At 43.1% G+C, this 27,769-nt stretch overlaps 1 protein-coding gene across 10 annotated transcripts in view; it reads left to right on the forward strand.

Annotated features, from left to right (window-relative positions):
- Positions 1 to 27,769, forward strand: part of NEDD4L (NEDD4 like E3 ubiquitin protein ligase) — a 344,189-nt gene that overhangs the window by 209,030 nt on the left and 107,390 nt on the right. Inside the window, exon 1 of one of the 10 annotated variants that reach the window (XM_027118620.1) lies at positions 18,708 to 18,785. The exons of the other annotated variants lie outside the window; for them this stretch is intronic. The gene's annotated coding sequence lies outside the window, so the exon portion shown is untranslated. Of the gene's footprint in view, positions 1 to 18,707; positions 18,786 to 27,769 lie in introns of those variants that run through there. 10 annotated transcript variants of the gene reach the window in all.

Below are 27,769 nucleotides of genomic sequence, written 5' to 3' on the forward strand. Positions count from 1 at the left end.
TTGTAGTGTAACTTTAAACATTTTAATGCAATTTTAATATTTAAGTTTATTTAATCTCTTATCATAGTAGAAACTGTTTTTTTAAATCCTGATATAATATTCTACACGTTAGCATATATTGTGAGGATGCCCAGATGTTGCAGCAAAGGACAAAGCAATGAAAATAGTCACAGCCAGCCTGCCTAAGGGCCTGCCTGCACCCTAGGGTGAAATTATACTAGCAAGAGATGCTCCTGTATTCTGCAGTTATGGCACTCTTCTCCAACGAATGTATGCAGGAGCCATTTTTTATTTTACATTCATAAACTTAGAGCTGTGAGTTTCCTTAGGAATTATGTAGCCCAATTCCTTTCCAGTTTAAAGATGAGGAAACGGAGGGCATTATTTTCACACTTACAGAGAATATTCTTTTTATCTCACAAGTGTGCAATAATTATTTTTGAATATACAGCATGTGAAGTGCTGTCAGCAGCCTGTCACCTGCTGCCTTTGCTGGGTGTCAGCACTTGCGTGGTGCCTGTTCTCGTGAAATCAATGCTTCTGCTGGATACGCATGCCTCATCTGAGCCGTCGTGTCCACTGAACAGAAAGTTCTATTGATACAAACCAGGTTTCCCAACCTTTTATATTCCAGCATTAAGGCATGCTTACACACAGGACAGGATACCATGGGTCCTGATGGACAGGAGTGATGTCATGCAAAGGGAAGATTGGAACCGGGTCTGGAAAGATGACTAGGATTTGTCCTAGTGGGTCAGTGGGAGGGACCGTATTTTGAAAGACTGAAGGTAGAAACCACCAGTGATGTGGTTTCTATATTTGCCCAAGAATTTCCTTGATCATGATTAGCAGGTTTCAACCAACTGTTTTTTAATGTGAAATGTGGCTGAAGAATTTGGGGGTATGGTTATTGGCATGAATAATTCCTTTCTTTCCCATCAAATGTGGAGTTGAATGAATTCCTTCCTTGCCTGCCTGCCTGCCTTCCACAGAGCTATTCTTTGAGCACCTGCTGGGAGAGTAGGAGGTCCAGCGTGGAGGTGAACGTGGCTAAAATGGGCACAGTGGGGTGGGATGTGTAGGCTTTGAAGCCAGTGGTGATGGAGTGGGTATGGCACGGAGGGAGAAGGCTGCTGTGAGGATGCGAGGCTGGCAGGCAGTGAGCACAGCAGTGATGGACGCGATCCCATTTATATCGTCATGGCCCACGCTGGCTCCTGTACGGGGACTGCAGAGTCGGAGGAGCGAGGTCACAGTAGTCGTAAATGTCACCTTAGAGGGTGGCAGAACCCAAGCCCTGGGCCTGGCTCTTGTCCCTGTTCCACACATTTATCCTTCCAGATCCTAGGAACAGTCATCAGTTTTCTCAGGAGTTAGTCTAACCTCAATTCTTAGACTGTCATGTTCATGTTGCAGTGCCTAGGAAATGGGAAGCATTTATTCTCCTTAAGCAAGTGTTATTTCAAGATGCTTTCTGCAGCCTGTGTCACGGCAGGATGTGGGTGGATTTATTTTTGCAGGTTTGCACCAGGGAGTCTGCTTCTGATTTGCAGATTGCATTTATTATAAGGCGTATTGTCCATTGATGAATAATGTGTGGGCTACAAAGGAGATATGCAGCTTTTAAAATAGCTCATTTATTCTGCAAGCCTCAGCCTCAGAGACAGGCAGTCCCTTCAGAAGTGGCGTCCGGGAGCAAGGGTTTCTGTGTCTTTTCCCCCGATTCCTGAGGTCATTGGTTTTGCCCTCTGGTTCATCGTGTGTTTCCTTGACGGGCTGAGACCTTGAAACACGGTCACAGTCTCAGTTCATGGAGAAGACATGAGACGGGGAGAGAATTCTGAAGTCACTGCTAAGGAAATTGATGCTCCTTTGTCTCAGCCACTGGCAAGTTCCCTGATAATGTGGATTGAGACAGAGGGAAATACCAGATGTCGTGCTTTGTACTGATGTCCTTCCTGTGGGCATCAGAAGGTGGCCACAGCCACTTATCCTCATTTCTTTGAACTGACCTACTAAGGCCTGTGCAGAGGTTCTGGGTTTGGAGAAGCCAGTGGAGTCCTCGGAGAGTGTCAAGTTTCATTGGAGAGAGCGGGCCTGGGAACAGTCTCTCAACGTTACAACCAGGAAAGGGTCAGGGCAGGACGCGAAGTGGTTCAGAGGTGCCTCCCTTACTAAGTGGAGCCCTGCGATCCGCTGATCTTTGCTCCCAGAACCCTCCCTCCAGATAGTTTTTCCTTTTGAACAGGTTTCTTATTTTGCCGAATATGTTGCAATCTTCTCTCAGTGGCCAGGTGGCCTGTGTTGGAATGCTGGTGTGTGTTGCCAAGCAAAACAGATGCAGGAAGATTTGCCTGAAGTGGGGGGAAGGGGGGGGGAGGGGAGGGCGGGTGGGTTGGGGGGAAGGGCGGGGCAGGACTAAATGGTGTTTATCTGCAGAATAGAGGGTCTAACACAGGTTTAAAAAGTCATTGCTTCACAACTCTCAAAAATCATCCTAGGTTCCTGCGAGCATTTCCAGGCCTATCGAAGGCCTCTTTTTTATTTCCCACCCTGCATTCAGAATGGGGTTTAAATGGTTCAGTACAGCAAAGAATTAAGCCGCTGGTTATCAGATTTTTAATTTTATTTTAATGTATTGCTCTTTCTGCTTATTAATCGGTTGACTCTTAATGGAATGGAATCTGCCAGGGATGATGCAGACTGGGTAAGGAGAATTTCACTGATTCTGATCGTTCAGCTCATTCAAGGACCCCCTGGCTAGGAGGGGATTGACTGTTCGGGGGAGAGCGGCACCCCAGTAACTCTGACGCGCCGTCAGGGGTGAGAACAGCTAGTTTAAGAAGTTAATGCTAGTGACAGCCTAAACCTGGGCTTTGACTTGGTCAGTAACCCCTGGTGTAAATCCTGATTTAGCGCGTTTATTCTCACATGTTCTTTCACTTTTGCTTGTTCCTGCGGTGGCTCTTTCTGGAGGTGGGGTGTTCTTCTGTGGCTCAGCCCACAAGGTAAGTTTCCGTGCAAAGGAGGCTGTGCGATACCTATGTTAAGAGCAACAGAGTGTTCCAGTTGGATATTTGCCATGTATATGGAGAAAAGCTTCTCTACCAAAATAGCTTAGAAATGAAAGCAATAGTTTTCTCCTCAGTTTCCAACTGCAAGAAGCAAGTGAAAGTGGGATTCTAATTCTAGACCGGCAAGACCGGTCTGTCCTGTTGTATCTTACCTGCAAATATGACTTTTCTCCAGGTAACAAAAGTTATCTTCCTTCTGTAAATATTAACTGAGCGCATTTTTGTGGCTTTTGAAAACTCCGCTTCTTGAAAGTGTTGACCGGGCGTCAGACTTTCATGAATTTCAGAGAAGTGGTAATAGGTGCACACTTCCCTGTAGTGTTTAAAAGCAGAAGTGCAAAGGACTTTAAAGGTTACCTGGGCCAGTGTCTCATTTTTTTAAACAGGAAAGTGTGTGGCTTGTCCAGAGACACACGGGAAGAGGGTAGCAGAACTTCAGTACCAGGCGGCTTGATGCCGGAACCGCCCTTCTCCCTGCTACACTCCAGCTACGTCTTAAGGGTCTTTTACAAGCGAACTGTCCAGGGGTGGTTCACATGATTCTCTTACTCCTTTTCATGCCTTCTTAAGTAGAACATTCTAAGCATATCTCAGTGGGTTTTTTTTTTTTTTTTTTTGGACTCACTGTTACCCTCACAGCCATGGATTATTGTATAATCTAGTCATTCTTTATGGAAATGTTTTATTAATGTTGCTATCAGGGCTTAATAAGGTATATAATACACTTTGCTTCATCATTAAAGTTCTCAAGACGTCCATCATCTCTGAGATGAGTTTGCTGCTTATTGTTGATTTCTCATCTCTCTCGCTCGTCAGTTACCACTTCTTAGAGCTGTGAGTATAGCAGCCCGCCTCCCTCTTACCTGCTAAGGACTTAGAAGGTGTTTAGGGGAGTTTGTTAGGATTGTTTATGAACTGAGACTAAATGGACTGAGAGTAAGGATTTGAGTCGTTCTTTTTGAATAAAGAGCACGTGGTCTGTCTTTTGTCTTTCTCCCCAATCCCTTTGCCTGTTTTATTCTTCTTTGTCCTTGGAGCATGTCTGGAATCAGATAGATTATTTTAAGGTTTAAGTTTAAGAATTCAGTAGAATAGAATCTATGCCAGCTGTTTAGCATAGTTCCTGGCACTTAGTGGTTAATAAGTGTTAGGTGTTTTTATTATTATTCCCTCTGAAGAAGATGAAAGTTCTTCACAGATGTTTAAGGATTGGATACCCAGCAAAGCTGTCAGCTGAATTCATATTGGCAAACACGTTTGTGGTTCATCTTAATTATTATTGCTGCCTGGGTCTTGTCCTTATCCTTTTAGAGTTAATGAATTTTCTACTGGACTGTATGGAAGAACTATGAAAAAAAATGAATAAAAAGTATTCTTAAAAAAACATTTTATGATTCACTAAACGACCAGGTGTCAGCCAACTTTAGACTTTAAGTTAAAAGGACTTTCAGGGCTCTAGTGGTTTATTTGTCTTTTTTTTTTTTAATTGAAGTGTAGTTAATTTACAGTGTTGTGTTACTTTCTGGTGTATAGCAAAGTGATTGATTCCTTTTTTTGAAGGCCAAACCAAGATCACTTTATGACAGTGGCTACCTTTCCCCTAGAGGTATTTCTGGAAGAGTTCTTTCTGATTCTCATTAAACCCAAACAGAGTTGTCATAATTTAAAAGTTACCCTTTAGATCTGGAGATTATGAAAACCAAATTATAAACCAAAATGTACAGTTGATTACAGATCAGTAGTTTTATCAACAGTCATGTAGTTGCACATATTAATTGTGTATTTTGCTATTGAGTAGAATAAAAATGTAGGAATTGAGTAGTTTCCCTCATTGATTACCATGTTTGTTTGGTAATAATTAAAATCAGTCTTTATTGTTCTTTTTGTGTATTTTCCACGCTTCACACCGAGTGTGCTTCTCTCTAATCTAATCTGTGAATTTCAGGAGTCTATTAATAAGTATGTGTTAAAGAATTAGTTGCTAATTTTGGATGTGCTTGAAATGAGATTGTCAGCAAATTACAACTTCAAACCTAGGACTGTGGTTTGTTATAGATTGGACATCATCCCTGGTGTAGAAGAGAAATTCCAAACGTATGAAAGATACAACAACTTCATTACTTCTGATATTTTTTTCATATATTAGACTTTTCTTCTGTGCCTTTAAAGATACTTAAAGTCTAACATAATATCATGGATAGTTTTTCACCCCAGACATTTTATTCGTGTTAAGGTTTTGCAATGTTAAATTTATTGGAAATTAGAGACTAGAAAGCAAATCTTTACTGATGAAATAGTAGCTGTTTATTTACTAAGCCCAAGTCTCTCGGTGACAGCTGTGGAATAAGCTACAGTTCAGTGGTAATGCTGGCAGGAAATTAATATTATTTAATGCAGCCTCCCCTGCTTTAACAAAAAAATAATTAACTCCAGAGAGGTTGTGTGATTTACCTGCTGTTGCCTCCTTTATGAACATGAAGGTCAGCAAGGATAAGTGACCCTTCTGAATTCCTTTAACATTCCAGGTGCTGTTCTGGAGATGCAAGTGTTGAATAAGAGAGACATGGCCACTGCTCTGGGAGGCGTATGTTCTAGCTGCTGTGGTTATTACAAATAGTAAAAAGACACTACTAAATAGTTATTTCCATAAATATGCCAAAGGACGTAAACAGGAGTCTGAGACAGAGAAAGTAATAGGGAGGCCTCCTTGAAGAAGGGTGATCAGGAGAACCCCCTCTCAGGAGCCAGCAATGACCGAGGCCTGATGTGTGAGGTGTGGGCTGCGTGGATGGAAGGGAGTCCAGGAGGAAGGAACCTTGCACCCGTGCACACGGAGGTCCTGCATGGGGAAGGGAGTTGGGTGCATTGGAGGAACTAAGGGATCATGATGAGGCTGGAGTGTAGAGAATGAAGGGGGTACTGGCCCAGGGGGAGTCGCAAGACATGCCAGGACCCCAGGTCTTTCCCATCAGAGAATATGTCCTGTCTCTAAATCACATGGAGGCACCTTGGTAGATACAAAACTTGAATTAACCCAGCTTCCCTGGAGCCTAGGAAAATAAAGTCGCTATTTTTAAAAGTACAAATCATCTGATTTTCTAGAGGAAAAACAATCAGCTTCTAATATCACCTTAGAAATTTAGGAAGGGTCCCTCCCTCCAGTTGTTCCTCTCACAGATGATAGGAAGGCACCTTTAAAAAAAAATTTTTTTTACTGAAGTATAGTTGATTTGCGGTGTCGTGTTAATTTCTGCCGCACAGCAGAGGGATTCAGTTATACGTGTGTATACATTCTTTTCCCTATTCTTTGCCATTGTGACTGATCACAGGATATTGACTATAGTTCCCTGTGCTATACAGCAGGACCTTGTTGTGTATCCATTCTGCATATAATAGTGTGCATCTGCTGACCCCAGCCTCCCACTCCATCCCTCCCCCGCACCCCCCGGAAGGCACTTTTTGTTTCCTTTTCAAAATTCTGTGTCACATATTTTGCCTCTGCTGAGATATAAAGACAGGACAGACAGGAATGTGTGAGGACGTAAAGGTTTCCTTACGTGTCTTTAGATTCCATCTTCACTCTTGAAATGTTTGACAGAGAAGCGTAAGCTGGTTTTGTTTGGTTTTGGTTCATCAGACGCTGTGTGGTCGTTGACAGTTGGGTGTTGCAGACAGGGCTTTGTGACCTCGTAACAAGTTGGGCTAATGTATGTATCCGTTCAGTGAGCTCCTTGCACGGTGCTGTGTTTCAGACCAAAATGGTAGGTAGGCTGTGTGACTTTAAAGCACAGATTTTAGGTCTGGCCCTAAGACCATAGAGATTATATCAGCATATCCTTCTTAGAGTGAACATGGGAAGACAGTGTGGCGGAGCAAGGCTGGCTGCAGATGTTTTCATCCCTCCCCCATCAAGAGGTAGCGTGTAGGGCTTCCCTGGTGGCGCAGTGGTTGAGAATCCGCCTGCCAATGCAGGGGACGCGGGTTCATGCCCCGGTCCGGGAAGATCCCACATGCCACGGAGCGGCTGGGCCTGTGAGCCATGGCCGCTGAGCCTGCACGTCCGGAGCCTGTGCTCCGCAACGGGAGAGGCCACAACAGTGAGAGGCCCGCGTAACGCAAAAAAAAAAAAAAAAAAAAAATGAAGAATGAGGTAGCGTGTATTCCCCTCCCCTTGAATCCGGGCTGGCCCTGGGAATGCGGTGGCAGTGAGGCTGGGGTCCTTCTACATTTAGTCTTTAAAAGCCCTGGCAGCTTTCGCTTCCTGCCTTTGTGGGAGTGTGTGCCTTCAGGATCCGGCTGCCGTGTAAAGAAGCTTCAGTTAGCCACATGTAGAAAAGTTCCGGCTTTCTGCCATCCCCACCAGAGTGCCCAACAGGTGAGTGAAGCCTTGGACGTTCCAGCCCCAGTCCCCATCCAAATGGCTCTGGTGGGTTTTAGACCCTAAATTTCAGGGTGGTTTGTTAGCAGTAGATAACCAAAAGAGACAGGGTCCTTAACTTAATATTCAGTCGTGGGGAATTTAAACCTTGCTTGTTTGTCAGAGCCGCCTTCTGTAGGTGAGCTCGGCGGGGCGTGGGGTGATGGAGTGCTTGGACAGCTGTTTGCCCGGAAGCTGGAGGAGGGCCGCCTCGCACACGATGGGCAGACCAAATAGCTCAGGGATGCACTTGCTTAGACAGCTGAGAAACAACTGCAGTGGCCCAAAGGAGTGGGGAGAGTGGGTGTTTTGCTATCAGGAATGGAGTTATTCAACTTGAAGGGAAAAAGATGTATAGTTTAAAGAAATCCATCACGTTTCTAGAAGTTGCACTAAGAGAAGCATTCTTGGCCTAGGCCCTGCACCAAGATCCAGTTATTTGTTAAAATCTAGTTTAGGAGGTGGGTGGTGAGGACTTCTTCCAAATAATAAAGAATGGTTTAATATAGGATGACAGTCTCAATTTTCTCCCCTCTGAATTGCTGGTGAATTTCAGGGTCCAGAAAAATTTCACTTACCTTGTCCTGTAGGCCCTTGTGGTCATAGCAGTTGCTGAAGTGTTTTTGTTTTTGTTTTTTTCTGTAGCAGGTGCTCAGTGAGTGGGATCAATTTAGTTTCCATAGTAATTTGATTCATGTTACATGTAATTTAGCTCAGTTTGCTCTAGAGCAAAATCTGTTGCTATGTTTAAAATCACAACAAATGACGTCAGTTACAAAGCACACCTGCGCACTTTGGTGGATTTTTCTCCGTGTCCTGTGATTAACCACTACACACACACGTGTGTGTGCGACCACACACACAAACACACCCTCAGACCAAAAAACAGATTTGACATGCAAAGAATTTCATGGTTCTTGAGTAATTTGAAAAGATACAAAGCCCAAATTAACCATCCTGAGCACGACCGTGTGCAAGTCCTCATTTCGAGGGAAACCACAGCCTGGCAGTCGTGTCAGCCCCTCCCCTTGCCGGGGCCTGAATCACCTACACGTTATGGGGGCTGCTGATGACCGCCAGCGTTTCTGTCACTGCAGCCTCAGCAGCCTTGGGCCACACCCCTCACCCATTCCCTGCCCCAGACTGTGGGGCAGAGGGACCTCATCTCGAGAAGGATGGAACCGGTGAGGACAGGGCCTTTATTTATTTATTTATTTTATAAATCTATTTATTTATTTATTTTTGGCTGCGTTGGGTCTTCGTTGCTGCGTGCGGGCCTCACGCCATGGTGGCTTCTCTTGTCATGGAGCACGGGCTCTAGGCGCCTGGCTTCGGTAGTTGTGGCACGTGGGCTCAGTAGTTGTGGCGCACAGGCTTAGTTGCTCTGCGACATGTGGGATCTTCCCGGACCAGGGCTCGAACCCGTGTCCCCTGCATTGGCAGGCGGATTCTTAACCACTGTACCACCAGGGAAGCCCTAAGGCCCTTTTTCTGCTGCTGACAGTTTCTGTGACCCCCGGTCATGTCACTTTTCTGAACCCACTTCCTTATTTGTTAAATGACAGTACCTGCATTAGACTTTCTGTGAGGAATAAATGAGGTAACTTCAAGAGCTCTGGTGATGCTAACGTGCTGTACAAATGTGGTTGATTATATTATTATTAATGATAAAATGCTTACTAGAAAAAATACAAAAAAAAATCTTTTTCCCCCTTAAGATGGCTTGAGAAGGATTTCAGACTTAAATGATTAAGGAAGGCCCCACGATGTAACGAACAACGTCTTTGGTTTGAACTGTGTATAGGGCTGGGCGCTGGCTGCAGAATTGTTGGAGTGTGTTGGGTGTCCACGGTCACCAATTCTGATATCACTGTGCTCAGGCATTTTGCTGGAGTAGACCATGTCCTGCTGTTTATTAAACATTTCTGTGTAGAGAGAATTGTTTTTTTTTCCCTGGAGAGGATTTATGTCTTAGTGCCAGGCTCCAGGTTGGCGGTACTACCCTCGGCTTTTTGCTTGGCAGACGTGCAGCCAGGTCATAAGGGGGAATTTATGGCAGGTCTGGGTAAGGACACTAGACGAGGAGAAGAAAAGGGACTTGGCTGTTGAAAGGGAAGCATGTTAGCCTTGGCATCTCTGGGCCCGCTTTGCCCTGGGGGCTTGGATTTGAGCACTGGATCCTGTGGGTTCCCTCCAGGGGGGGAGGGGAAGGAGCATTAAGAAGGGGAAAGAAAAAATGCTTCGGTGAAAACAGAAGCAACAAATAAAATAGAGGATGGTAATTCTGGCGTGATCCCTGAGGCAGCAGAGAAAGGCAGGCTCTAGGCTGAGTGTCAAGAGCTCGGTTCCTGGGGGTGGGCGCGCTTGGCTGGGGTCGTATACTCTGGGCACGTCGGGTTGGTTTGGGAAGCCTGGCAGCAGGGAAGGGAAAGGTGGTTGACCAGGCCTCTTGTTCACATGGTAGATCTTGAGTTGGGGTTGTGACAGATTGTCCTCCTCCAATAGGTAGTTGCTAGATGTTAATTGCTGGCTAGATCATTGGTTACATTTGCAATTTTTGGCTTGTTTCTTGGTGGGTATAAAGGAGATAATTCAAACCTATGGCTTTTAAACTTTGCTCCCAAGGCTGATTCTGAGGTTCTGCAAACGGTCACCTAAATGTCATTTTTATTATTTTTAACTTTTTACAACTCTGAAAATGTGATCATAAATTCAAACGTACAAAATGTGTGAGATAAAATATCTTATCAGGGGGCTTCCATGGTGGCGCAGTGGTTGAGAGTCCACCTGCCGATGCAGGGGACACGGGTTCGTGCCCCGGTCCGGAGAGATCCCACATGCTGCGGAGCAGCTGGGCCCGTGAGCCATGGCCGCTGAGCCTGTGCGTCCGGAGCCTGTGCTCCACAATGGGAGAGACCACGACAGTGAGAGGCCCGTGTACCGCAATAAAAAAACAAAAAAACAAAAAACAAATATCTTATCTGTATGTTTTATATTCTGAGATTATGTTCTGTGTGAAATCCATTGGCATATCCTGCTGGCTTATTTTTAACCACTTCTGGATTCTTGTTATATCTTAACTGGTTGAATTGGCTAGGCAGGTTATGGTCAAAAACTTCAGTTTTTATAAGCATCACGGGTGATGCCAATTCAGGTGGTCCATGACCTGCTTTGAGAAACCTTAGGCTGAGAGATGTTGAATGATGCCTCACTCAGAACTGACAACCTTGGAAATACTTTCTCCCTAGCTTAGTTATTTTCATCTGCAAAGCCATTGTTTGAGAAATATCAAACATGCTTTCTTTCTCATAACCAAAAAAATGCTGAAGTGTGTTCATAATCCTGTCTAGTTCTTTGAGAGCGTTGAACCTCAGGTAGGCCTGTGAAATTGAGAGAGGCATTCTCTCCATTATATATGTATTTTGCAACTAACAGTGTATAATGTAGTTCTTTCTGGAGTTGGAGGTCTGACCTCTCCGTATGGCCAAGGCCATTTAAAGATCAGAAACTTTGGAGGCACCTTTGTACCCTTTTCCACATCCACCCGGTGGCCAGGCCCTGCCCCTTCTGCCTCCTGCGGTGACCCCTCCCCTCTTGTCCTCCCACCACTGCTGTGGCCAACTTCTTATCCAGGGCAGTAGTGTCCTAACTGGTTAGATGGTTAACCACCTCCAGACTGACTCTTCTAGTCCATCTTCCTAATTGCCGCCCCAAAGTACTATCTTGTGAACTTCAGATCTTATCCTGTCACATTCTGCCGAAACTCCCTGGTGGCTCTCTTGACCGCTGTGATCAACCTGCTTGCATTTCTCACCTTACGTATCTCTTTGGTTCCATCCCCCCACCCCCCTCAAACATTCCCTGGTACAGGGCACTTCTCTAGACCTTTATTCCCCGTTGCCCCTCGAGGATGCCCTTTCCCCCCTTCCTGACAGTCCCTGGCTAACAAGTCTTTTACTCCCTTGCTCTGTTTCCTCTACCCCCGCCGTCGTACCTGCATGTGTCTGCAGATCTGTCTTCTCTCAATCAAGGTTGAAAATTTTTAAATTCAGAGACAGATTTTCAGAATAATCTGTTCACACAGTGATTATATACTTGGCTTCTTTTACTTTAAAAATGTTTATCAACGTGAGGGAGTCCAAAGTAATCTGGCCCTTGCTGTCAGAGAGCTTACAGTCTAGGGAGAGAGACAGGTATGGAAAAGATACATGCAAGACAGTATGTACCAATTATGGAAGTAAGAGTTCAAACCAAGAGGAAGACAGAAAGGGATGAAAGCTACTGCTTCCCACAATCGAGAAAGCCTGAAAGCTGCAAAGGAAGAGAGGGGTGAATGGGGTCTTGAAGAATGCGTGGGGCTGAGGCGGCAGGCAGAGAGGGCATTTCTAGCAAGAAGGCTTGGAGAAGAGAAAAATCTCAGGCAGGTGGGCCTGTGTTAGTGGTTAGGTGAGTGGTTGAGTAGAGAGGAAGTGGGGCTGGAGGGGTGGGTTGAAGCAGGTGCGTACATGCTATTTGCTAGGGTGTCAGTAGGCATTTCTCGTTCGTGCAGGGTCTGGGGGAACGTCTCTGCCATGTGAGGGCTGGGATTTTGCATTGTTGCCGTGACACATGACATGGTTGACTCTGCTTGATTTAATAAGAATTTGTTTTATGCTCTAAATCAGGAGTCAGCAAACTTTTCCTGTAAAGGGCCAGATAGTAAATATGTTAAGCCTCTGTTTAGAGCCTGTCTAGAACAGACCGCATTATATACTGTTAGTTGTGAAATACACACATTTCGAGTGGAGAGAAAGCCTCTGGATTGCTTGGTCTCTGCTTTAAGCTGGGCGAAGTGTTCTTGGCAGGATTCCGCACCCTCCATCCCTGAAGCCTGCCCTGCAAACAGGCCTCCCGTTCAACTCCTCCAACTCGGAGTGTGCGGTGCACTAGGTGTGCCTCTGTGTTTACAGTGTGATTGTTTGCCTGTTCTCCTGGGTAATGAAAAGAGGACCTGTGGGGCTGGCCTGGTTAGGAAAGCTTTCCTGGCAGGGGCAGTGGGGAGGGTAAGTGGAGAGAAAGGGGGAAGGTTTGAGCTGGGCTGTAGCGTTGAGTTTAATCTGAATAAACAGTGAAAAGCTGGCGGGCATTGCAGAGAGGTAGCTTGGGTGGGAGGACCTGACACGGCAAGGATCGAGGAGGCACAAATAAGATAGGTCTCTGGGGGCTGGTAAATCGTGTAGACTTTTCCTTAAGACAGGCTGACTTCTGCAGCCTTTCCAGAAAGTTGCTGGTGTGTTTTCACTAGGAACTTACCAGTGCCAGGGATGGGGGCAGGAGGGCGGCGGAGGGAGTTGGAAATGAGGGCTGAAGCTGAGAAACAGTCCTTTCAACTTATTGTAGGTACATTGTTTTTTCCTGTATTCAACCACAATTAATATATGTTAATCGTGGAAACATTCAAAAGTAAAAAAAAAAAAAAAACCACAGAATCACTTGTAGTCCCACCACCAGAGATAATCACTGTTTATTCTCTGCTACCTATGTGAGAGGCATTGAAAAGGTGAACAGAGGAATTTGGTAAAAGGATAATCAAAAAATGACTTCTTTCATAATTAACTGCTTTCCACTTATGTGCCACTTCCTGAACTCTGCTCTCATTCAATTTTTTTTTTTTTTTTATTAATCGGGAAGGAATAGCCCCGATGGAAATGGTGAGACTTACAGTGGAATACATTAGCACGGCTGTGCAATGCAGAATGTTAAAACCTTCTGAAGTGGCTTTTGTTTCTTGTTCTGTGACTCGCCCACTCTGTGGCACATTTTTCATCATGTTTTTCTCTCAACTTCTACCCTCATGTTTCCCTTCTTTATATTATGCAGTCTCTTTTCATCACTAGGTAATGAGTTCTCCTCCTCTCCGTGCCTACAATGTTATAGATAAGCCATGTTTCCTAAACAAGTAAATAAAAATTTCCCCTAACCTTTGGAAAATTGTTTTAGAGGAAAAATAAAAAAGCCTTATTCCCCCTTAGTATATTACAAGTGACCTATTGGAGCAATATTAAAATTAAGAATTTTAAGAAACATAATCTTTAATTAAAAGGTAAAGTTGATAGACGTGTCTATTTTACAATTCCAACAGTATACCCATGTGAGTAGTACATAGTTTCTGCTTGCTTATTTTTCCATCTGATCCTCTCATTTCTGGCAATGAGTATTTTCTAACCTGGTTAAAATGCTGTCCATTAGCTGGTAAATCTGGTGCTGCCACCTCAGAGGAGAGGCAGGAACTCTTTCTTAAAAAGGAGGATTGAACTACTTCTCATTATCTTATGTGGCCCATTATTCATCTATCTGATTTTAAAATGGCACTGAAAAAAAATAAAATAAAATGCCACTGAAATTTATACTCCAAGAAATTTAAGTGAGCGTGGTTATTAATTGCAAAAAAAAAGGTTTGTGGAATATTAATTGCAGTTATTGAAATTAAATAAAAGGTCAGTCAGTCCATTTTGGATCAGTCCAGTGGATTTAAATTAAAAAGTTACACCTACTGAAAGGTCACATGAATGAACAAGTGAATTTTGCTCTGTGCAGCTTCTCTCAATGAGCTGACCCCACGGGCTGGGTCTGTTAGCTCTCTTGCAGGCTTTGATGTCTCAGTTGAGTTTGAACACTCCCAGTGGGTGGGGCACAGTAGCTCAGACTGGTGTAACATTCTGCAATTAGGCCTGTTAACTTTATATGAGCTCATGAAATGGATTTCCCTCTCCTGGTTACGTATAAAATAGAGAAACCCAAGGCACTATGGAGAGCATGAATTCAAAGTAGGAAATTCCCATCTGTCTCAGGTTGGGTTGTACTGCAGAAACAAAATCTCAGTGGCTTAGACCGCGAAGATTTACTTATTTACTTTTGCTCATGATAGATGTCCAGCATTTGTTAGCAGGGGAGCAGTGCTCAGTGTGGTCACCAAGAGTCCCCAGGACGATGACAGGTAATCCCTGGGATGGTGTGCTTCCACCACCCCTGCCATGGGGGAAGGGAGCACGGCGAACTGCACGTTGCTCTTAAAGGCTCTGCCTAGGAGCCGCAGACATCACTTCGTTGGCTGAAGCAAGTCGTGTTGGCTGTGCCTAACTTCAGATCGCAGCAATGCATGTCTGCCATTGCCCAGATGGAGGAGAAGTGGGATATTGGAGAAGAGCCTTTAGGACTCAACTGCTACCCTTTTATCCACCTTAATGGTCACGAGGCTTTGGGGCAATAGCAAAATCCTTCCTCTTACAAAGGTCCCAGCAGTCAGTCCCCCAGCCAGCTGTTGATGCTGCGCACCATACGCTTGACTTGTGAGAAATCCCTTTTGAGAAAGTGGCTTCCCTACCCATTTCACCATTATTAATTGTTATGGGCTGAATTGTGTCCCCACCAAAAGATATGTTAGGTCCTAACCCCGAGAATATAAAAATGTGACCTTATTTGGAAACAGGGTCTTGGCAGACATAGTTAAGATTGAATCGGGTGTGCGCTGATTCAGTATGCCTGGTACCTGTATAAAAAAGGGAACTTTGGATACACACGGGGAGAAATGCCATGTGAAGATGAAGGCGGAGCTCAGGGTGATGCAGCAGAAGCCAAGGATGTCAGCAGAAGCAGAAGCTTGGGGAGAAGCAGAAGCCAAGGTTGTCAGCAGACCGCCTGAAGCTTGGGGAGAGGCCTGAAACGGAGCCCGCAGAAAGAACCCACCCTGCTGACACCTCGATCTTGGACTTCCAGCCTCTGTGACAATGAGACAATACATTTCTGTTGGTTAAGCCACCCAGTTTGTGATACTTTGTTATGGCAACCTTAGCAAACTAATTCACTAATCAATATACTTAAAAAAAATTCTTCCTGGGCCTGGCAAGCAGACCTACTGGGGAAACCAGAACAAGGGCCACCTTGGGAAAGTTTGATGAATTCTAGCCAAGATGACGTGTGAAGCTGCTTACAGAGAAATTCTGTTTGCATAACCTTGATCCCCCATCTCGGAAGTAACTTTTAGCAAATGTTTCTCATGTCTCAGCCCTGGAAGCAAAGAGTAAAATATGTTAGCAGGAACTCCGTATTAAGAAGAAGAAGAGGAATTTAGGGATGATAGTAGCAATATGCATAATCTATCTTAATCATACCATTGCCGGTGGTTATCAATGTTAGAAAAAGTTCCTGTGGGATAAAAAGCTTTGGGAACTGGAATTGCTTTTGTCAGTGATGGGGGAAGGGAGAATTGTATATCTGCAGACATGCCGGTAGCTTCCATCAGTGATTATCTCCATTGTTGTGGCAACATCTGGTCTTTGGACAGGGTGATTTTGCATCATCTTGTTATTCTCAGTAAAGATGGTTTGTCGAATACTTAATTTTATTGCTTTGAAAAACTTTTATATAATTGATGCTTCCAGTTTAAACTATTTTGCTAAACCATATGTCTGGATATTTTATTTAATTGTGGACCTGCTTTTTCACAGAGAATAATGCTGTGGACATTGTTCGGTTATGGGTAACTCAGTGAGTGATTGGTACTGCTGCATGGCTGGGTACCAGGCTGGTACTTCTACTTGTAGGCGCTGGTGATCTGCTGTGCTTCTCCATGTGTGTGTTGTTGTGGGGCGTTCTTATGCTCGCTCTCCCTTCTATACATGCACTACACATGCGTGCGCGCACGCACCCACACACACACTGTCCCTTGCACACATGCTACTATATTTCAGAGTCAAGAGCTATATAATTTTAGGGACTTCCCTGGTGGTCCAGTGGTTAAGAATCCATCTTGCAACAACGCAGGGGATGCTGGTTCAATCCCTGGTCGGGAAACTAAGATCCCACGTGCCTCGGGGCAACTATGCGCACCGCAACTACTGAGCCCACACGCCACAACTAAGACTGGATGCAGCCCCCCAAAAAAGAAAAACAACTATATAATTTAAAAAATTCTGAGCAGATGCTTTAAGCAAAGGATTTCTTAATTGATCCGTGCTAGAAAAGAAGGTGCTAAACGGTTGCCAAGATATCCCTTTTGCAGTTTCCCCCTTCCTACTGCTTGTGAACCCCAGATTGTGTGTGTGTGCTTACCACACGCTTCTGGTGCTGAGGCCTGTGGACGGGTGGTCAAGTGGTTTATGTGTCCAGTAAACAGACCCATTCAGAGAGTTCCTGAGAAGCCAACTCACCAGGGAAATGATGTACACCGGTGTGTTTTGAAGCACAAAAAATCCACATCAGTCTAATGCACTCTTGATGCCCTTCTATGCACAGATTGGTTGTGCTGTGAAATTTCAAAATGGTAGAATTCATATTCGAGTCCACATGTGTTCTAATGATACCTTGCTTTTTTTGTGAAGATTTGTGTTTCTTTATTTTACTGGATCTTTTAAAAAAGGCAAGTCATATCTGCTTATGTTTGCATAACCACCATAAGTGCTTTTCAAAGTCAGTACATGCTGTTCTGTTAGTAAATCCTTTAACTGTTTTAAAGTTAGTAAATTCTAGTCTTTTTTGCGGATACATGCATTATCCTGAAATTGCATGCTGCCCAAACTGTTGTTGAAATACTTTGTTCTAATTGACTGAATACTTCAGACTTCCGTTATAGCCACCAAAGAAATGAATATAAAGCAAGAATACTTTTTGAAAAAATTTCTTATTCAGGGGTTAAATAAATGCTACAAGTCGGTTCATCTTTTGCTAAAGAGTAGTAAGAACAGAACTTGAACTCATTGGAAGGGAGCCGTTTTAGGCAAACATAATTATCCTGCTTTTGAAACTTAATTGCAAAGCGTCTCTTGGCCGTCATGTTGCAAAAATTGACTTAAAGATTCAGGTCGAGATTGGAAGTGGCAAAATAATAACTGGAAAGAATCAGAGAGCCATTTCTTTGTAATTTGGGATCATCTCTTAGAGTTTCTCTTGACAGCTAACATGAAAATTGGTCTGCAGGTCTGTGGCTGGGTGGTTTTCAACACAAAATCTCAGCGAAACGACTGATGGGCTGTTTCTCCTTCTACCCCTGACTTAGTTTAGGGATTCTAAAATCCGTTTGCTTTGAGAAATAGAGAACTTTCTGTTCTTACACCGTTGCAGCATTTCCTCCGGATACTGTAGTATTGTTCGGAATTATAGTTAAACAGTTTTCGCATACTTCTTTTGGCACTACATAGTGGTTGCCCCTGGGCACGTGTGTCCATGACTGATCCTGCAAAATCATCCTCTTTGTTTACAGTGAACTTGGACCATTGCCCCGATATCATCATGTCGGTTTCCAGGGAGGCCCTGCTTCTGCCCCGTGTATCTCTAGTGGATTATTATGTAGCAAGGATTGTAGAATTTTTTCTCTTCTCTAACCAGATGACTGCTTGGGTTTATTGTTGACTTGCTTTTCCATTTTCTCTCTGTTTGTTCCCATTATGTAACCAACTAGTAGAGCCATCTCCCTGTTACGAAGCTGCTCTGCTCAAGTAACACTGCGCACGCTCACAGGAGAAGACTTTTACTTCAGTTATAATGAGCAGTTCTTCATCAGCATTCTTACTTTACTCTAGACGCTGATTCAAAGAACTGTGATTTGTTCCTTAAGTTTCACTTTTATTTTGTTTAGAAATTCTCTGAATTGATCTGGATAGCAGTATAGTAAGGGAAGCAAAATATGAAACTTAAGCCATTGGAAAGACTGTTTTGGACCCAGTGGATTCTAGCTTTGAGTGGCTCACTGCATTTTTCATAGCAGAGAAGTCATTAGCAATTTACTAACGTGAAGTATTTCTAAACATCCTTCCGTGTGTCTGGCTCTGCTAATGGCTGTGATGGGGGGAATTTAAGTTGAGTAAATGGCCTCTGCAATCAAGAAATGCACATGCTGTTTGAAAAGATAAGACTTGCCTACCAAACATTAGATAATGAGTCTTTGTTTTTGGAATTTTATTAAAATTAAGGCTGAATATATGTATATACCTGTGTTGAAAAGCAGGTTAAGACGTATCCTGAAAAAGTTTTGCCTCAACGATGAGAGTAAATTAGTGCTCTTAAATCTACTCTTAGCCTTCTTGTTTACTTAAAATAAATGAGGAAAAAATACGGAAACTCAATTCATAGTATAATAAGTTACCAGAGCTTTATAAACAGCTCTCCTGACAGCTGTTAAGTTTTTGGTTTTTTGAGTTTATACTGATTTATTATATTTTCCCTTTCCAGTAAGCCTGTGGACATCTCTTTGCAATCCGATTGATTGTAGCAGAGTTCCTGTGTCATTTTTGGTCACGTGCAGAAATATCCTTAAGGTGGTATCCTTGTTTGGTTGGCCTATGGATGTATTAAATTCCCACTCTCCCCTCTGTAGTTTTCTTCCCATTAATTTTTTTGGTCTTAAGGAGAAGTCATAAGAGGATAGTTACTTGGGGTTCCTTGAATTAATTTCTAGTTAGCCGAATTGCTCACCAACTTCCATTCTTACTGGCTGGGTAACAGCTTTCAGGCGCGCCAGATTTCTTTAGATTTATCTCAATTTCGTAATGATTCTTAACACTGCTGCTTTTTCTTCTCCATCTAATTCTGGGCCCCTTTGAATCCCCTTAATCCAGCTCTGATCACATTATTAGATATGGCAGGGTCATTGTGGTGAACTCCAATTAGCTTTCTTCTTGTTAGAAACATTAGACATATTTCTGTTTTCATTATTCTGCCCACACCTTGAAAGAAGTTTGTAAATGGAAAAGGTGTTTGTGAAGATGCTGGGTGACTTTCTGGGTTATATGTTGGTTCTTTCTTGCCTTTTCTTTGCCTCATTTTCACTCATTTGCTCGGACTTAACATCACTTACCACCTAGTATTTGTATTGAAGGTAATAGACAATAAATGCTTGTTGACTGAATGAATGAGTTAAATATGCCTGAAGTACTTAATAGAAAAACTCAACTCTTATCATTTGTCAGTTCCAGGGAAGATGGCCTTGTATATTATCAACTTTTTCTGTGAATGCCTAAATTTTGCCATGGTATAGGACTTAATATAGTTGTTACTATTGTTTTGTTTTCAGGAAGGTCAGGAGTAGGTGTACCTCCTTGGCTAGATAGGGGTTCAGTATTCTGAGTTGTCTGTTGGGAATGTTTGGACAATCCTAATTGTCCGGATTGTCAGGGCAAAAAGTCCACTAGGCAAATTTACATGTTTTGCCTCCTAGGTTTTTCTAACCTACGGTTACTTCCCACCCCTTCAGTGAGGCCTTTCCCTGAGACCAGGCTCAATTAAGATAGAAAGAAATTGATAATAGATTACCTGTAAAATTGATGGAATGAATAGTCAGCTCTCATTCCGTCCCATTCAGTCATACTGGATGTTTCTAACTCCTATTTAGGAGAAGTTCTAGATCAGTCCAGTTTTTTTCTGGAAGTGGGGAAGTCAGTTTTGCATAGATATTAAAACCTGTCCTCCTTTTTCAAATGATTCTTTCCAAGAATCAAATATTTTTAATGAAGCAAATTTACGGAAGCAGAATGTAGAAATTAAATATTAGAAGAACTGTATTTCTAGTGGGTCGGTACCTCGTTCTTTCAGCCCTTTACCCTCTAAATCTTATTCAAACAACGTGTGTTAATAAGCTGTTTTCCTGCTTACACAATAAATAGAACATTATTTATTAAGGTGCAGTCTCCTCGTCTCTGAAAAAATTTAACTTCTTTTATAAGTAGCTATACACAGTTTCCATACCTTACATCCTTAATTATTTATACGATATTTCAGAAATATTGGAATATTTTGCATGTAGGTGCACATTCTTGCCCACACAGGGTCCATGTTTACAGTCACCACAGGTATATTTAAGTATAAGGTACGGTGGTGAAGAACAGAAATTGTATTCATCAGAATCTTTACATATCCAATTCTGGAGTTTTAAAAATAGTATATAGTCATAATTTAGGTATATATAATGAACTCTACTAACTGAGTATATGCCTATAGAAGTACTCTATTCTGCAGACTGTAAGCAGATACACCCTGTTCCTCAGTGTTTCAACAGTGTGGTCAACATTCCAGTAAAGGTGCCATGTTTGAGGCGTCAATCTGACGTCTGCAAAAAGCGCTGTCCTTTTCCGAAAAATGAGTTTTATATAAAGTATTTAAAAAATACTTTATATACTTCATATAAAACTAATTAATTTTGTTAACTTGTTTGCACTTAATTTTGTCACAGACTTCTGTCAGTGGATGGTGTCTTAAAGAGAAAGGCATCCTATGAAAATAATTAACAGTCCTTATGTAGTCTATACTCTTTATCTCATGGACATAGTGGCCCCTAGCAGAAAACAACCTGTTTCAGTATGTGGAAGAGTGAAGCCCAGCACAGAGGATTTCCTAAAGGTAATGATAATCCCAGCAGCTCGGAATGTTGACTTGGTGATGCGTCGCATACGGTAGTGCTCATTGAGACAGGTCAGTTTGGGTAAACAGTCGAATACGGGACACCACTAAGGGCTCTGCTGGACACTGGAGCTGCGGTGATGAAAACATGAGCTGTTCCTCATGTGCATCACCTGCATTTGGAAATTTCCGTGGTTTGAGGGTCATGTATGGGGGCCAACAGAAGTTTTCCCAGAAGGCCAAGCATATAATATGAGAACATTGGATTGTTCTGTGACCATAATGATATAACCTTTTTATTGGCCCAGAATGAGCAACTGCAGGCTAACATTTACACAAAAGGAATTTAATGTGCCGATAATATTTAATTGAAGAACTAGAAGACCTATTTTAAAACATTTCCTTCTATGACTTTTTTACTGGACACTTCTGGTTTGACATTGTTCAGGTTTAACTTTGTCCTCATTTAACTTTATCCTGTACAAATGCTAAGGAGCTTAATAAAGGTCTATATGATCAAAAAGGCAGCTCTTAACCCAGCATGAAATTCCAGTCTCATTTATTTTTGCTTGCCCTCTGCCAAAGAATTCAGACAACTGCATGCTTGACTTACAAATAGAGGACAAAGCGTTGATCAGCAATTGTGTTTAAAATATGGAGTGGAGATAAGTTTATGTAAAATAAATCCACAAGAAGAAAGAAAGTGGAATATACGTATCTCCTCTAGTGTGTGCTTCCTGCGCATGGAGTCCACCGTGTGAAATTGGGGTTGGGATCCTACAGGGGCCATCAGCCCTGCAAGGTGACGTTTGCCCTCATGAGTTCACATCTATACTACAAGGCATCTGAATAAATTGAAGTAATGGAGTTCTGACTTTACATAGCAGAATCTAAACCTCTGTTCACACTGCTTTTCATGTTCTTAGGCTACACATAAATATTTGATATATGGTTTTGCAGAATGAGGTCTAACAGAGTTTTGTAGGGCAAATTTCCATTGGCTTCCTTATGCGTTATGTTTTGTCCAATAGAAAACATCAGACTTGGTAGACAGTTGACTCATTGTGTTGGGGTTTTAATTGTGGTGAGTGTCCTTTTACATAAGTTGTGCGTGTGTGTGCCCATGTCTGGGTTTTGCTTGGAAGAACGATGAGTAAGGTAAGGGCAAAACCCATTTGCTCTTCCTAACACAGATGGTGGGAAGAAAACTCTTACAACCGCTAACACAACAAAATAACGCAAGAAAAAGGCAGTAATCATGTGCCTAGTTCATATTCCAGATTCATTTACAGCTGAGCATCATCTTGAATATTACAAGGAAATAAGCTTTAAAATCAAATTACTGTAGAACTTTGCTAATTCATGCTTGACTAATTTGCCCACCCCAGTCGTTCTCACTGAAGTCTTGCGGATCTTCTGTGACTCTGAGAAAAATTTGATAGTAGGCTGTGGAGAAGGCTCCTGTTACTTCTGTTGTTGTTGTTGTATAATTAGTTTTTTTATTTTTGACTGTGTTGGGTCTTCGTTGCTGCACGCGGGCTTTCTCTAGTTGTGGCGAGCGGGGGCTACTTTTCGCGGCGCTGTGCAGGCTTCTCATTGCGGTGGCTTCTCTCATTGTGGAGCACAGGTTCTAGGCACGCGGGCTTCAGTAGTTGTGGCAAGTGGGCTCAGTAGTTGTGGCTCGTGGGATCCAGAGCGCAGGTTCAGTAGTTGTGGCGCACGGGCTTCGTTGCTCCGCGGCATGTGGGATCTTCCTGGACCAGGGCTTGAACCCATGTCCCCTGCATTGGCAGGCAGATTCTTAACCACTGCGCCACCAGGGAAGTCCCTCCTGTTACTTGTTATCTCTGGGTTCATTGTGGAAAATGTAGTGATATACCTTAAGGTATCATAAACAAATAAAAGAGAATATACATCTATCTGCCAAACCCTCAAGAGAGGGAAAACATGTGCAGAAAAGCTTGGATTCGATTTTCTTCCTTATTTTTGATTGTAGGATTTTTTTTTTAATGCACAAAATAGAAATGTGAGTGATTGTGAGTAGTCTCCTAGTTTAAGAAAACCTACCATAGAATTTCATATTGTACAGTAAAATTTCATTTATTTATTTATAAAAATTTTTTAATGTCTTGAATTTGTTACAGTATTGCTTCAGTTTTATGTCTTGGTTTTCTGTCCACGAGGCATGTGGGATCTTAGCTCCCCGATCAGGGATTGAACCCGCACCCCCTGCACTGGAAGGCAAAGTCTCAACCACTAGGCCGCCAGGGAAGTCCCTGTACAGTAAAATTTTAAAAGCACTAAACTATGGAGAGAAGTATCAGGCAGTTTATGTAAGGCCGTGAGGTGGGCATTAACATGATTTAGTACTAGTTTTATGACAGAATTTTGTTTTATAAGGAAGGAAGGAAAAGGGAGAGACTTAACTGTGTTGTACAGTTTAGTGTATTGTCTACTTAGACCTTTGGTTTGCTGCTTGCAAAATAAAATGTTTTGGTTAACTATTGATTTTTATTTCCAAAATCCTATGATAGATGCTAACCAAATATATACCAACAGCACCGTTGAGGGCTTTTTAATATTGAATCCCAGCGAAAATGTGTTTTAAACCTTGAACGTTCGCTGCATCACTTTCTCCGCAGTCTAGATAAATATCACTAACTTGCCACCAGAATAACTGAAAGGCTCAGCTAATGACTGGCCTGTACCCTGTCCAGTTATAAAATCGGAGTGTCAGGTGAGCAGTGTTCCAGTTACGCCGTGTTCTCCGCGTAGATTCCGCTTGATTCCTTGCACCGCGCATCTAGAGGTACAAATGTAAGGAACCACACAAAAGACCGGACCCATGATTCGGCACCACATCCTGGGTTTAGGTATAGTTATAATCAGAAACGTTTGCTATATCTGACAATTGAAACATTCCTACTGCAGTACCACTAAGTTAATGTGCGTATTCATTTATCTAGATTACATGTAAAAATAAATGAATGAGTGGCCCACGTTGCTGCAGTGATGAGTGCTAGATCGGTTGTGAATGTTTTCCCAAGTAAACATAACAGATTGCTAATGGTTACAGGTGATCGCTTTGCGTATCAGCTAGCTCCGATTCAAGGCTTTGGGCCCAGTCACTGCACTCTCAGGTGCGTCTCGGAAGGCTCTCCTGGAGAGCGGTGGGAGGAAGGGGCAGCTTTCTGTCTCGGGGAGTTGCTGATGACTCCGGGTGCTCCTGGCTTGCGTGCCTGGGAGGCATGGCCAGTAAGACGTCAGGTCTGGAGAGGGAAAAAGGTCAGGAACCAGTGAGCCTAAGCATGCCATTTACTGAATTCTTAATATTTTGATGACAAGAATCTGCATTTCCGAGTGCTTTTAAAATAAGTTTCCGGGCAGAAGTGTGCTTTGCACACACTCTGCAGAGCGCGCCTCTCGAGGTATAAGATGAATCAGTCGCGCACACTCAGAGCCTGTTCCTTCAGCTCCGGTAACCGCTGATGGTGACAGCAGCTGAAGCAAGAGAAGCCTTTAGTGAGGAGGGGAGGAAGCCGCCACGGGACACCTCGTCACCACCAAGTCTTTATTGAGAGTCCTCAGTGTCCAAGGCAGGAGAATGTCTTCTACGGATTTTACACGTTTTAGGGTTACCGGAGTTGTAAAATCCCCTGAAATCTGTATGTGCTAAGTGTGAATATCTGTTCAGCTCTTGGCGAGTTTTCGGGTTCTCCCTTAAATTGCCTGAATTTGCTCTCCTGAACCTGAGGTCTTAACCGCAGCACTGTATCCCAGTGATACTCATGGTTTCCATAATAAAATTAATTGACTTTCATGCACTTCATTCCTTATTCATCAATTTCCCACGTAACAATTAAAAGTGGCATGTTTAATATGCATCCCTCTGTACTATTAAAACATCCATAACTGCTAGCTATCCTGCTAGCTAGCTAGATATTTTAATAAATTAATACTATTATAAACCCATAGATTGGCGTTAGACTCTGGTTGCTTGGAGCCTGTTACATGCTTGGCACAAAGCAGGCACTAAATAAATATTTGTTGAATGAATAAATGATTGAATGAAGAAGCAAAGAAATGACTAATGGACCAACCACTTATCGTACAGTTTAGTAATCAGGAAGTTCAGTAGGGAAGTACAGTGACCAGATTTCTTTTGCAAATCTTATTAGTGCAAAGGATTTGTTATTAAATATAGATCCACCTTCATTGTTTGACTGGATAGTCTAAAATAGATCCAAACCCATTGTTTGACTGGGCTTCATAAACGCAGGATAAAATAGATTACACTTCCTGTCATCTGCATGAGGCACTGCTGTTGCTGACGAAATCCCACCCTTGGCAAATGTGAAACAATAACCAGCATGAAAGCTTGGAGGTTCCTCCACATGTATATAAACAACCTTGGCCAGGCTCAGAGCTGGTAGAGCATCTAAAAATAGATAGATAATCCCTTATCTTGTTGCATGTGAAAATAGTGTTTATATTAAGGCAACATTATTAGAAATGATGTGTGAGAAAAGAATCCTGGCAATGTCTTTTACAATTTAGAGCGAGAAAATATATTAATGTGACTTTGAAGCACAGGATTAGTACTGCTGGAATGCGGAGCAGAATTGTAGCCAGTTTCTCTTTGATGAAAAACTGTTTGTTTATGCAGACATGTAATATTCTGTCCCGTGGAGACTTGTCCCTTGCCCACAAAGTGGCACCCTGTTTTTCCACTGGATGTCCACTGAGAAACACACTGGTGGTGATGGTCCTTGAAAAAGAGAGGTATATTAGGATACCCCGAAATCTTACTGGCTTAACACACTACAAGTTATTTCTCACTCATGCTACATGCCAACACGGGTCAGCAGGCATGCCCATCCACGTGGTCACTCGGAGACCCAGACAGACAGAAGGTTGCACAGGAGCCCAACTCGGAGGTGCCACTCGTCACCTCTTCTCAGAGTGCACTGGCCAAAACTAGTAATATGGCTCTGCCTGAGGCTGGGAAACGTCGTCTTCTCTGTGTCGAGGAAGGAGAGAGAACTGCTCAGTGCTGAGTGATTTTTGCAATTGGTGAGTAACATTCTCATATTAAAATCAGTTAATGAGAGTGTGGTGTAATAAATCCAGCACCATGTTTTCCAGGTTTAAATGGACTAATTTAGTTTGTCTAAGTCCATGTCAAGTGGCTATTTCCTGAGCCCCGAGAATAATGGGGTCTGGGTCATTTTCCCACTGTACCAACTTAATTGGCATACAATGCGTGGAATCTGACCTGTGGTAGAATCCTTGCCTAAGGAAGGCAGCACTCATTTTTGTTTGGTATTTTCCGGTAAGCTAATTTGATACATCAATTTTTTTTATTTTTTTTTTTATTTTTATTTTTTGCGGCACGCAGGCCTCTCACTGTTGTGGCCTCTCCCGCTTTGGAGCACGGGCTCCGGACGTGCAAGCTCAGCGGCCACGGCTCACGGGCCCAGCCGCTCCGCGGCATGTGGGATCCTCCCGGACCGGGGCACGAACCCGCGTTCCCTGCATTGGCAGGCGAACTCTCAACCACTGCGCACCAGGGAAGCCCTGATATATCAATTTTTAAAGCTAAAGCGTAGCTGGGTGAAACTAAGGACCAAACAAAAAATTGCCACAAATGATTGTTGGTAAGTGAAACAAGAATTTTCAGGGGGGTTTTTTTGCCCCTATGGATACGGTGAACATGGCCAGCAGCTGGTTGTAACCAAGATAAAATGTATTTAATTTTCCCCTTCCCTCCTCTCCTTCAAACCACAGCACGCACGCGCACGCGTGCACGCACGCGACCTGCTTATTTAGAATGAAGCAATCCAAGTTGTCTTCTCTTACCTGGGATATAACCAATTTGAGAAGCTAGAGTGAATCATCTTCAAGTGTAGAAAGTAACATGAAAGATCACAGGTCTGGGGGTTCACCAGAGGCACCTCAGTTCACAGCTCTAAAGCAGAGTTAGAACTTGAACTCGTAGCTGTGGGGTGCCGACCAGTGAACCCGGTGGCCTTCACCCGTGAAGGCACACAGAAAATTAAACTGAGGAGTGTATCCCCCTCAGTTCCAAGGGTCCGCCGGGACTCCTCAGATGAGCTGCCCTTGAGTGATTTTCTGAACCTCGTCCTGCCTTCTCACGGCTGCCTCGGTGACTCCCCGTTTCTCTCCAGTTGGACTCCAGATGCCTTTGGTGCTCCAGGCCTTCCACCGTCAGGTCACCGTGCCTGGGGGTAGCACTTTCCCTTGGGCTCTCCTGGGTTTTCCCCGATCTGCAGAACCCTCCTCTGGCTCTGCCTGGGAGGGGGCCTCCCTCCTGCTCTCTTCTCCCCGGGCGCCTCAGCCCTCAGCGCCCCGTGGGCCATCCCCACCCAAGTCAGTGCTTTATTCTTGCCTTGCTGGTGCCTCATATTACACTCTGTCTTGCAGTCATAGATATTCCTATATATATTTCTCCCTTTACATCCCTTTCTCTAAGCTCTTAGGAGGTCAAGGATTTTTTTTTATGCATTCTCTTATACCCTTATTGTCTAGTATAGTGCTTTATATCTGATTAAATGCTCACTAAGTATGGAATGAATTTATTGTATGTTAGTTTTTAGTACAGACAAGTGTATGGAATGTTAGTTCCCCAATATTAATATTCTTTGCATGGTTAGATTACATACAATGTACTTAGTAATTGAATGCTTATAAAATGTTGGGTTGGCCAAAAAGTTCGTTCGGGTTTTTGGCATGCGGTTACAGAAAAATCCGAACGAACTTTTTGGCCAACCCAATAGAATTTAATCTGAAAAGCGAGATCTTTTGATCCATAGAATATTTATCTTAAAAACCAATGAATTGATCCTCGTGTATTTTTTTTATTCTCCTTTATAAGTTTAGTGTAGTGGGA

The sequence above is a fragment of the Aethalodelphis obliquidens genome, unplaced genomic scaffold, assembly GCF_003676395.1.
Source record: "Aethalodelphis obliquidens isolate GAN/ISIS:26980383/991018 unplaced genomic scaffold, ASM367639v1 scaffold19, whole genome shotgun sequence".
Lineage (NCBI taxonomy): Eukaryota > Metazoa > Chordata > Mammalia > Artiodactyla > Delphinidae > Aethalodelphis > Aethalodelphis obliquidens.